The following is a 10,745-nucleotide window of genomic DNA, read 5'->3' as shown; positions in this document are numbered from 1 at the left end:
TTTCTCTTAAGTATTCCAAGACTTCTCGCCAATTCGTTTCTTTTCTTTCTATTTCCTTATTCTTCAAAATTAGAAAGGTAAGCCTGTCTAGATTACTGATTTCTAGTATTTTTGTGATCCATTCCTCTTCCTTCGGCGTTTCTTCTTGTCTCCATTTTCTTGCGTAGCAAATCCTCGCTGCTGTTAGTGCTAAGAATAGGATTTTATCTTTATCTTTTTCTAAGTCCTTGTCATACATTCCTAATAGGAAGATCTCCGGTTTCATTGGAATTTTTAATTTTAGCATATTTTGAATTTCATTTTGTATTTTTCTCCAATATACTTTCGCCTTTTCACAGCCCCACCACATGTGAAAGAAAGATCCTTCTTTCTTTCCACATTTCCAACATGTGGTACTTGTGTTATTGTATATTTTGCCTAGCTTTTTTGGGGTCAGGTACCACCTTTGGGATATTTTTACCCAATTCTCCCTTAATTCTGAGGCATATGTGTATTTCAGTCTCTTTTTCCAAATTTCCTCCCACTCGGCTTGTCTAATGTTTCTTCCTACATTTTCATTCCATCTCTTCATATAATGTTTTTCTGTTTTAGTCTCTAATTGCCACTCTAAAAGTTTTTTGTATAGTTTTGTTATTAATTTCTTCTCCGAGGCCATAATTCTGTCCCAAAAATCATTTCCTTGGGCAAATCCTAATTTTATGTCTAGTTTATATTTTTCTTTAATCTGCCAATATTGTAGCCATGTTATTTTTCTGTCTATCGTATTTAACTCGTGTTGGTCTTTCATAACTAAGGTTCCTAAGTGGTTTTTCAGAATCTCTTTGTATACTGGCCATTCGTTCCAGCCTAAACAGTGGACCTTGATGTGTTTTGACTCCCTGAACTCTTGAACAACCAAGCTTGGCTTTTGACTTACGGGTTTTGGATTTCCCTAGAACTCTTGTTTATCTGGCTCGACTCCTGGAACTCTGACTTGCACCTTGGACACGTTACTCAGTGAATTCTCCTGGCATTTGACTCATGGACTGCAACCTTGACTATTGTTGACTTTTGCTTTGGAACTGGCTTTGTAGCATGCTCCTTGCCAATGAGACTTGGTTTTGTATCTTTAGCTGCGTCCTATCATTATGTTTTGAACTTGGACTTTGAAACGACCAAGTGTTTAAGCTATTGCTCCAAGTAAAATAGTTTTGACACAAGGGGAGTGCTGTTTTGGTTAACCTCTTGGCCCCGAAATGTCACCAAGACTCTTATGACAAAGCTCCCTTGCAGAGAGCTCTATGGAAGGAGATGGTGGGCTTCTCCACTGGCTCCAGCGCCCCCTGCTGACAGAAAGTGGCTCTTTTGAAAAGTTTGCAAACATATTCACTAGAAAGTGTGTGTAAAATTAACTTCAAAAAATTCCTAAAAATCAGTGGATGACCGAAACATTCTAAAACTTGGTAGACTTAAAGTGGTAAATGTGATCTATAACTGTGGCAAGTTTCATCCTGATAGCCATTAAAATATTTTATTTTTTCAAGCCTCTGAGGCTGAGAGAGAGAGTGACTTGCCCAAGGTACTTAAATTGAAAAAAAAAAATCCTAAAAATCCTAAAAATAAACATTAACAATAACACGACGACCTTTAAAAACCTATGGCTGTGTCAAATGTAATAATTAAATTTTTTAAAAATAATGCTGGGCATGACAAGGTGACATATAACTAGGATTGAAATTTTGGAGAGGGATAAAATGTGCAGACAAACCTAGATCACTAATAAAGTGCATTTAGGGACATATTACTGGGAGTTTCCTTATTCTGGGAAGGCACACTGAAACAACCACGTTTTCAGGCTCCTCCTAAAGATTGCCAGAGTTGGGGCATGCCTAATGTCCTTGGGGAGTGAGTTCCAGAGTCGAGGGGCCACCACTGAGAAGGCTCTCTCCCTCGTCCCCACCAATCGCACTTGCGATGGTGGTGGGAGCGCGAGCAGGGCCTCTCCAGGTGATCAAAGAGATCATGTGGATTCCTACACAGAGATGTGGTCACGCAGGTAGGCGGGTCCCAAACCGTTCAGAGCTTTGTAGGTAAGCACCTGGATCTTGAATTGGGACCGGAAAATGAATGGCAGCCAGTGGAGCTCCTTAAAAAGGAGGGTTGACCGCTCCCTGTAAGAAGCACCGGTTAGTAGCCTGGCTGCCACCCGTTGAACCAGTTGAAATTTCCGGGCCGTTTTCAAGGGCAGCCCCACATAGAGTGCATTGCAGTAGTCCAATCTGAAGGTGACTAAGGCATGGACCACCCTGGCCAGATCCGCCTTCACGAGGTACGGTCGCAGCTGGCGCATGAGTCTTAATTGTGCAAAGGCCGTCCCGGCCACCACTGACGCCTGAGCTTCAAGCGTAAGTGATGAGTCCAGGAGGACACTCAGACTGCAGACCTGTGGTTCAGGGGGAGTGCAACCCCATCCAACACAGGTTGCCACCCTATACCCCGATCAGGTTTACAATCTATCAGGAATGTTGTATTGGTCATTGTCAGTCAACAGTGAAAATGCTACTGGAAAATGGGTGTACAGCCCTGAAAACTCACAGCAACCCAGTAATTCCAACCATGAAAGCCTTCAGCAACATCAACAGTGATGCTAATTGCAGTCCTGTACCATAGTACCATAAGTTGTTTGGCCTGCTGCATGCTTCGATTCCGTTCTCTCTGGACTTTCCTTTCCAGAAACCCAGGTCCCGGATTTACCGTCCCGACCTCTTGATTTCTTCTCCTGGGAAGACAATTCCTCTCCAAACGGCAGGGAAAGAGCAGCCAGGCAATGCGATTCCTCTCCTTGACTGTAATGGGAGGTGACAGGGCATTTACGGAGTCCCTCTCAGCGGCGCCTCGTTTGCGATTCACTGTGCATGGTGCGGGCTTTGGTGGAGCAGCATGTGCGGCTGGCCTTTAGTCCCCAGCCATTGCCTCCGTATGGCAAGGCCCATGCGCCAGATGGTGCCCCAAGGGCATTGCAATCCCTGTGGGTCCAGGACGCCTTCACTATAGACGGCAAAGGAAGAGACAGCCATTGCCGCCCATGAATGAACGCACTTAGCCACCTGATGCCCATATAACCCCATGAGGACATGGCACAAGGTGTGGCCCATTGATTGGAGGGCACCCCAAGCCTGGATTTGCCGGTGGAGCTCATTTGTCTTGTGCCTTTTGGCTTTCTTATTTCAAGAAATAAGAGCCAATGGGATTTTGGCCTGCATCAATAGGAGCCTAGTGTCTAGATCCAGGGAAGTCATGCTCCCCATGCTCTATTCGGCCTTGGTTAGACCACACTTGGAATATTGTGTCCAATTCTGGGCACCACAATCAAATCTCCCCCAACAGATAGCCACCCAGACTCTGTTTAAAGGTTTCCAAGGAAGAAGTTTCCACCACCCTCAAGGCAGAGAGTTCCACTGTTGAACAGCTCTTCTTTCACCAGATTCCAAGGGAGCCCCGAGGATACTGGACCAGTGCCTGGCAGCTGTGATGATGTGCATTAGGACGAACAAGCTGAAAATAAATCCTGACAAGGCAGAGGTCCTCCAGGTCAGTTGCCCGTCTGTCCGGGGTATTGGGTGACAACCTGTGCTGGATGGGATTGCACTCCTCTTGAAGTCGCAGGTCCGCAGTTTGAGGGTCCTCCTGGACTCAGCGCTGACGCTTGATGTGCAGTTGTCGGCGGTGGCCAGGAGAGCCTTCGCACAATTAAAACTCGTGCGCCAACTATGACCATACCTCGTGAAGTCTGGCTTGACCATGGTGGTCCATGACAGTTACCTCTAGACTGGACTACTGCAATGCATTCTACATGGGGCTAACCTTGAAGACAGCCCGGGAATTACAACTCGTCCAATGCTTGGCAGCCAGATTAAAAACTGGGGCGACTTTCAGGGAGTGGTCAACCCCCCGGTTTAAGTAGCTTCATTGGCTGCTGTTCATTTTCCAGTCCCAATTCAAGGTACAGGTTCTTACCTATAAAGCCCTGAACGGTTTGGGACCCGCCTACCTTCGTGACCGTATCTCTCTCCATGAACCAGCCCAAACTCTTCGATCACAAAGTGACACTAAGAACTCTTAGTGTCTAGATCTAGGGAAGTCATGCTCCCCATGCTCTATTCTGCCTTGGTTAGACCACACCTGGAATATTGTGTCCAATTCTGGGCACCACAATTCAAGAGAGATATTGACAAGCTGGAATGTGTCCAGAGGAGGGCGACTAAAATGATCAAGGGTCTGGAGAACAAGCCCTATGAGGAGTTGCTGGGATATATAGTTCCCTCCCATCCAAAAGCATTCTGAACTCATGTGACCATGGAATGGACTCAAACTTGGCACAGAGAACTCCCTCCACCCGTCCCTTGACCCATTCTGAGCTCAGAAGGAGGCAAAGGCCAGGCGGTGAAGGCTCCACGGATGGCCAGGCATTGAGGACGTTAGGAAGTTTACTCACCTTGCAGCTCTAAACAGAGGGTGAGTGTTCTTCCCCCGTGCCTTTGCCTCCAAAGCTCCTCCTCTTGACTACCCACAGGTCTGTGGGAAGAGCAGGAGCCTGCCAGGAGTGCCATTTAGCAGGCTCAGGGGTCAGCAGCCATATTGGAGGGGGTGAGGCCAGCCAAGGCAGCATCGCAGCCCCCCGAAAATGACCAAATGACCCCTTCAGGGGTCGCGACCCTCAGGTTGAGAACCACTGCTCTATAGGTTACATGCCAATTGACAACTCAGAACTGAGAATGGTCTTGATGTGGCAGGTGCTGAAGTGGTGTGGAAGACAGAACAGTCCTCAAGTTCCTGTTCAACATCTTTATTAATGACTTAGATGAAGGGTTAGAAGGCAGGTCATCAAGTTTGCAGACAACACCCAATTGGGAGGGAGAGCCAAGACTCCAGAGGACAGGAGCAGGATTCAAAGGGATCTCGACAGATTAGAGAGATGAATGGCCAGAACTAACAAAATGAAGCTCAACAGGGAGAAATGCAAGATACTCCACTTAGGCAGGAAAAACAAAATGCAAAGATACAGAATGGGGGACGATGAGGCCTGGCTCGAGAGCAGTACATGTGAACAAGATCTTGGAGTCCTCGTGGACAACAAGTTAAACATGAGCCAACAATGTGATGTGGCGGCAAAAAAAGACAATGGGATTTTGGCCTGCATCAAGAGGAGCCTAGTGTCTAGATCTAGGGAAGTCCTGCTCCCCATGCTCTATTCTGCTTTGGTTAGACCACACCTGGAATATTGTGTCCAATTCTGGGCACCACAATTCAAGAGAGAGATTGTCAAGCTGGAATGTGTCCAGATAAGGGTGACTCAAATGATCAAGGGTCTGGAGAACAAGCCCTATGAGGAGTGGCTTAAGGAGCTGGGCATGTTTAGCCTGAAGAAGAGAAGGCTGAGAGGAGACATGATAGCCATGTATAAAGATGTGAGAGGAAGCCACAGGGAGGAGGAGGGAGCAAGCTTCCTTTCTGCTTCCCTGGAGACTAGGACGCAATGGAACAATGGCTTCAAACTACAAGAGAGGAGATTCCATCTGAACATGAGGAAGAACTTCCTGACTGTGAGAGCCGTTCAGCAGTGGAACTCTCTGCCCCGGAGTGTGGTGGTCTCACCAAGGCAGAATAGGGGAGCATTATTTATGAAGAAGCAATGAAAATATGGTTGGGGGTCACCACAACACGAGGAACTTTATTTAGGGGTCACCGCATTAGAAAGGTTGGGAATCACTGCTATAGAGTCTTCTATCATTTACACATGTGCAGTTTCGGCATCCTGTGCTAAATACAAGTGGGTCAGGGGAAATCTTTAATGAACGCCCCTCGTAGATGTCCATGCTGCCAAGTCAGCCAGCCCCATCTAAAACACAGACATGTGTTTTTCACCTTAAGAACAGACAAGCATCCCGAGCTCTGAGGATTATTACCTGGGAAGGAATCCCACTGGAGCATTGCAGCGCACCCAAATACCTGGGAGTCACTCTGGACCGTTCTCTGACCTACAAGAAGCACTGCCTGAACATCAAGCAAAAAGTGGGTGCTAGGAACAATATCACACGAAAGCTGAGTGGCACAACCTGGGGATCACAACCAGACACAGTGAAGACATCTGCCTTTGCGCTATGCTACTCTGCTGCTGAGTACGCATGCCCAGTGTGGAACACATCTCACCACACTAAAACAGTGGATGTGGCTCTTCATGAGACATGCCGCATTATCACGGGGTGTCTGCGCCCTACACCACTGGAGAAATTACACTGCTTAGCCGGTATTGCACCACCTGACTTCCGCCGGGAAGTAGTAGCCAATAGTGAAAGGACCAAGGCAGAAACATCTCCAGCTCATCCCCTGTTTGGGAATCAGCCAGCATGTCAACGACTTAAATCAAGAAATAGTTTTCTAAGATCTACAGAGACACTCGCTGGAACACCTCAGCAAGCGGGAGTCCAAAAGTGGCAGGCTCAAACCCAGAACCTCAATCAATGGCTGATACCAAATGAGAGACTCCCCCCTGGGCACACAGAAGACTGGGCGACTTGGAAGGCGCTGAACAGACTGCGCTCTGGCACCACGAGATGCAGAGCCAACTTCAAGAAATGGGGCCACAAAGTGGAATCCTTGACATGCGAGTGCAGAGAAGAGCAAACCACTGACCACCTGCTGCAATGCACCCTGAGCCCTGCCACATGCACAAGGGAGGACTTTCTTGCGGCAACACCAGAGGCACTCCAAGGGGCCAGATACTGGTCAAAAGGCATTTAATCCACTACCAAGCTTGCAAATTTTGTATTTTGTCTGTTTGTTTGTTTTGTTCTGTTAGAAATGTAATACAATTGACTGGTTGCCCTGACACGACAACATAAAAAAACCACAACACGAGGAACTTTATTTAGGGGTCACCGTATTAGAAAGGTTGAGAACCACTGCTATAGAGCCTTCTATCATTACACCTGTGCAGTTTCAGCATCCTGTGCTAAACAGAAGTGGGTCAGGGGAAATCTTTAATGAACGTCCCTCGTAGATGTCCATGCTGCCAAGTCAGCCAGCCCCTCTGGTTCTAATCTGAAGAGCTCCCAATATTTTCCTGCAGTTGCCTGGAAAGGCTCCAGCAACAACTGGGCTTTTTGCCTTACGGTTTGGGCAAGAGAACCAACCTGCTCGCTGCCATGAAAGCAGCCTGGAAAACAAACAAGTAAATAACAATACTGCAGAGGGAAGGGAACCAGAGTTGTCATTAGGATCAGCGGCTGCTGCTGACGGCAACCTTGCTCTCCTCCTCCTCCTCCTTTGCTGCTGTGCTTTGGATTTTTGAATGTTTATATATAGCACACCTTGGTCGTTGAGGACAGAATGTCACCTGCTGGAGCCTTTCCAACACGACCTTTGTGACCGCCATCAAAGGCTTTGGGGCTGGACAACAATGTGCAAAGCTGCCCCGATGCTCCCCATTCTTCCCTTCTTCTTCAAAGACACAGAGGACCTCCCATGCAGCCAAGAAGCCTCCCAGCAAGGCTTCACGGAGCAAGAGAAGAGTTGCCTTTGTCTTCCTTGACCTTCTTCTGCAACTGAGGTTTGTTCCAGCCATTCATCCTAGCACTTGCCATCCTTCCAGGACCAGTTTTATATTTTGGACTATTAAAACATCCAGACAGTGAATTAAATTGTTTAGCACAAACTGGGTGTTTGCTTGATTCACCTCTACCAGAATAAGGCAGAGCCCTAGCATCGTGACACATCCTCAGAGGTTGTGGGGTCAGGAGAGAATGCTTCTGGAACATGGCCATGCAACTGAGAAAACTCACAACAACCCAGTGATTCCAGCCATGAAAGCCTTTGACAATACAAAGGGGAGAGATTGCTTTGTCTTTCTGAATTTTCTGCAGATGATGTGGTGGCAAAAAAAATGCCAATGGGATTTTGGCCTGCATCAATAGGAGCCTAGTGTCTAGTGTTTTGGCCCATTGATTGGAGGGCACTCCAAGCCTGGATTTGCTGGTGGAGCTCATTTGTCTTGTGACTTTTGGCTCTCTTATTTCAAGAATAAGAGCCAATGGGATTTTGGCCTGCATCAATAGGAGCCTAGTGTCTAGATCCAGGGAAGTCATGCTCCCCATGCTCTATTCCACCTTGGTTAGACCACACTTGGAATATTGTGTCCAATTCTGGGCACCACAATTGAAGAGAGATGTTGACAAGCTGGAATGTGTCCAGAGGAGGGCGACTAAAATGATAAAAGGTCTGGAGAACAAGCCCTATGAGGAGTGGCTAAAAGAGCTGGGCATGTTTAGCCTGAAGAAGAGAAGGATGAGAGGAGATATGATGATAGCCATGTATAAATATGTGAGAGGAAGCCACAGGAAGGAGGAGGGAGTAAGCTTATTTTCTGCTTCCCTGGAGACGCAGAACAATGGCTTCAAACTACAAGAAAGGAGATTCCGTCTGAACATGAGGAAGAACTTCCTGACTGTGAGAGCCGTTCAGCAATGGAACTCTCTGCCCCGGAGTGTGGTGGAGGCTCCTTCTTTGGAAGCTTTTAAACAGAGGCTGGATGGCCATCCGTCAGGGGTGCTTTGAATGCAATATTCCTGCTTCTTGGCAGAATGGGGTTGGACTGGATGGCCCATGAGATCTCTTCAAATTCTTTCATTCTATGATTCTGGAGTATTAAAACATCCAGACAGTGAGTACTGCTTTAATTAAATTGTTTAGCACAAACTGGGTGTTTGCTTGATTCATCTCTACCTGAATATGGCAGAGCCCTGGCATCGTGACCCATCCTCAGAGGTTGTGAGGAGAGAATGCTTCTGGAACATGGCCATGCAACTGAGAAAACTCACAACAACCCAGTGATTCCAACTATCAAAGCCTTTGACAATACAAAGGGGAGAGATTGCTTTGTCTTTCTGAACTTTCTGCAGATGATGTGGTGGCAAAAAAATGCCAATGGGATTTTGGCCTGCATCAATAGGAGCCTAGTGTCTAGTGTTTTGGCCCATTGATTGGAGGGCACTCCAAGCCTGGATTTGCTGGTGGAGCTCATTTGTCTTGTGCCTTTTGGCTCTCTTATTTCAAGAATAAGAGCCAATGGGATTTTGGCCTGCATCAAGAGGAGCCTAGTGTCTAGATCCAGGGAAGTCATGCTCCCCATGCTCTATTCCACCTTGGTTAGACCACACTTGGAATATTGTGTCCAATTCTGGGCACCATAATTGAAGAGAGATGTTGACAAGCTGGAATGTGTCTAGAGGAGGGCGACTAAAATGATAAAAGGTCTGGAGAACAAGCCCTATGAGGAGCGGCTAAAAGAGCTGGGCATGTTTAGCCAGAAGAAGAGAAGGCTGAGAGGAGACATGATAGCCATGTATAAATATGTGAGAGGAAGCCACAGGGAGGAGGAGGGAGCAAGCTTGTTTTCTGCTTCCCTGGAGATTAGGACAAGGAACAATGGCTTCAAACTACAAGAGAGGAGATTCCATCTGAACATGAGGAAGAACTTCCTGACTGTAAGAGCCGTTCAGCAGTGGAACTCTCTGCCCCAGAGTGTGGTGGAGGCTCCTTCTTTGGAAGCTTTTAAACAGAGGCTGGATGGCCATCTGTCGGGGTGATTTGAATGCAATATTCCTGCTTCTTGGCAGAATGGGGTTGGACTGGATGGCCCATGAGGTCTCTTCCAACTCTTTGATTCTATGATTCTATGAAAGCCTTCGACAATACAAGTCAATACTGCAAAAGGAAGAACTTCATGGTGGGAAGAGATATTCAACGGTGGAAGAAGTGGCTGTCTGGGAGTTGCCTTCCTTCTCTGGAGGTTTTGAAGCAGAGGCTGGATGGCCATCTGTCAGGAGGGCTTGGATTCTGTCTTCCTTGATGGCAGAAGGTGGTTGGCCTTTGGGGTCTCTTCCACTCTAGGATTTTATCATAGAGACCACATGCAGGAAAAGCACAATCAAATCTCCCCCAGCAGATGGCCATCCAGCCTTTGTTTAAGAAGTTTCCACCATTCACAAGGCAGAGAGTTCCACTGTTGAACAGCTCTTCTTTCACCAGATTCCAAGGAAGCCCCGAGGATACTGGACCAGTGCCTGGCAACTGTGATGATCTGGATGAGGACGAACAAGCTGAGAATCAATCCTGACAAGACAGAGGTCCTCCAGGTCAGTTGCCCGTCTGTCCGGGGTAGTGGGTGACAACCTGTGCTGGACGGGGTTGCACTCCTCTTGAAGTCGCAGGTCCGCAGTTTGGGGGTCCTCCTGGACTCAGCGCTGACGCTTGATGTGCAGTTGTTGGCGGTGGCCGGGAGAGCCTTCGCACAATTAAAACTCGTGCGCCAACTGCAACCATACCTCGTGAAGTTTGGCTTGATCATGGTGGTCCATGACTTAGTTACCTCTAGACTGGACTACTGCAATTCATTCTACGTGGGGCTACCCTTGAAGACAGCCCGGAAATTACAACTCGTCCAATGCTTGGCAGCCAGATTAACAACTGGGGCAACTTTCAGGGAGCAGTCAACCTCCCTGTTTAAGTAGCTTCATTGGCTGCTGTTCATTTTCCGGTCCCAATTCAAGGTACAGGTTCTTACCTATAAAGCCCTGAACGGTTTGGGACCTGCCTACCTTCGTGACCGTATCCCTCTCCATGAACCAGCCCAAACTCTTCGATCACAAGGTGACACTAAGAACTCTTAGTGTCTAGATCTAGGGAAGTCATGCTCCCCATGCTCTATT

This window comes from Anolis sagrei, chromosome 3 (genome assembly GCF_037176765.1).
Source record: "Anolis sagrei isolate rAnoSag1 chromosome 3, rAnoSag1.mat, whole genome shotgun sequence".
NCBI lineage: Eukaryota > Metazoa > Chordata > Lepidosauria > Squamata > Dactyloidae > Anolis > Anolis sagrei.
This window is presented reverse-complemented; position numbering follows the sequence as displayed.